The sequence below is a fragment of the Triticum dicoccoides genome, chromosome 1A, assembly GCF_002162155.2.
Source record: "Triticum dicoccoides isolate Atlit2015 ecotype Zavitan chromosome 1A, WEW_v2.0, whole genome shotgun sequence".
Lineage (NCBI taxonomy): Eukaryota > Viridiplantae > Streptophyta > Magnoliopsida > Poales > Poaceae > Triticum > Triticum dicoccoides.
Genome location: NC_041380.1, coordinates 302286573 through 302288781, shown reverse-complemented (window position 1 = coordinate 302288781; position 2209 = coordinate 302286573).

The window sequence follows — 2209 nt, the reverse complement described above, 5'->3', positions numbered from 1 at the left end:
AGGGGTTCCCATTATAACCCAACCATGTAAGGAACGCAAAATCAAGGAACATAACACCGGTATGACAGAAACTAGGGCAACAAGAGTGGAACAAAACACCAGGCATAAGGCCGAGCCTTCCACCCTTTACCAAGTGTATAGATGTATTAAAGTAGACAAGATATAATAATTATATCCCTACAATAACATGTTCCAACAAGGAACAAACTCCAATGTTGACCTGTAACTAGCAACGCTATAAGAGGGGCTGAGCAAAGCGGTAACATAGCCAAACAACAGTTTGCTAGGACAAGGTGGGTTAGAGGTTTGACATGGCAATATGGGAGGCATGATAAGCAAGTGGTAGGTATAGTAGCATAGGCAGAGCAATAGAGCGAGCATCTAGCAAGCAAAGATAGAAGTGATTTCGAGGGTATGGTCATCTTGCCTGCAAAGTTCTCCAAGTTGACGTTAGCTTGATGCTCGTAAGCATACTCAACGGGTTCCTCGATCACGTACTCATATCCCGGCTCTACCCAAAGAAAGAACACAAGCAAAGGGAGACACAATCAACCACGTGCAATGCACAAACAACATGATGCAAAACATGGCATCATATGCGGGATGTGATATGCGATGCATATGCATGTTTCGGAAAGGAAAGATTGAATCAGGCCTCAACTTGGAAAACCAAGAGTCCCACTGGAAAGAGGAGTTGATTTCGGTCGAAATCGATATAAAGATCACCGGAAACGGATGCACGGTTTGCAAATGGCAAGCAAAACAAATATGGCACCGATCTGCGATTAACAGCACGAGGCCATCTAAATGCATCAAGAACAACAAGCTACTTCATTCTAACATAGCAAAAAAATACAAGGCAGTGATCCACTCAAGATGCTTGACAAAATATGAACACTGGGCTATGGCTAATTCACTCAATAGCAGGTTCAAACAAGCATGGCAAAAGTGCAAATGATATCAGGTTACAGACTTAGTGAAATAAACAACATGTCAGGAATTTAACATGAGGAAGCAATGTTTAGAGCAAGATAACAACATGCTACAGGAACATAACATGGCAAAGCAAGGCATGGGAATAAGCTACTCAAAGCATACAACAAAAGTCCCTTACTGACCATAAGCCAAAAGGGATCAGAAACTACAATGGCAACCATGTGAACATAGAAATTAAAGTTAACAGATTCAGACTTAGTAGAAAACCGGAACATGGCAAAACAGATATTAAGTAGGCATGTTTACGAGCTCGATGCACTCACCACAGGGCATTGCATGACAAACTAAGCATACACCGAGCAAGTAGATATGGCATAGAAGCTAAACATGGCAAGAACAACCTCATAGCATGCAAGGACAAACTAGAACAACCTCGGCAAAAATCCTTAACACGTAAACATTCTGCCAGGAACATTTTATAGAAAAAGTAGAGCTCGATTGAGTCAAGCTAGGGTGCTCCATAATTGCAAAAAAAGACATGGAAGGATAGAGCACAATAATATCTACAAAACATCCTTACTAATCATGCCCAAAAGAGGCATGGATCACTCTATAGCAACATGAATACATGGCATAAAAATATAGTCAGGAAAATGACTTAGAAGATTTCTAAGTCCCTGAAATCAGCAACATTACAAGAGCTACTTTGCATGCTTGTGCTAGTCACCACAGAGATCACAAAAATACATGTCATACACCCCTGTAAAGATGGCATGGCATACTTCAAAACTCATGTAGGGCTCAAATTCATAAGAGGCACACATTAAATATGGCAAAAATGACAAAAGTCCAATCTCTGCTAAGAACCTGAAACTAACATTGCGTAGCACTCTTGCAACAGCATTTAGGGCATCAAGATGAACACAAATGAACATGGTGAAATGGTATGAAATAAAGTACTCGTCGAGACGAACAATTTGATATGCTACACGCCCGAAACGGAGCCACGGATGCAGAGTTATGACATGATGAAATATGCTAAAAAATACTGAAACGGGGCAAAAGTCAACCTCTCTCCCAAATCTAGGGTTCATGCACGCTCTTCGAGAATCGCCGGAGGACTGCAGATGGCCTGAGAGGGAAAAAGGGGGCCGGATCCGGCGACGGGGATCTCGCCGGGGTGGTGAGGAGCTCGTCGGGGCGGCCGCCGGCACCGGGCAGTGAGGGGCACGGCGGTGGCGCGGCAGGGCGGCCTCGGGCGGCGCGGCGAGGC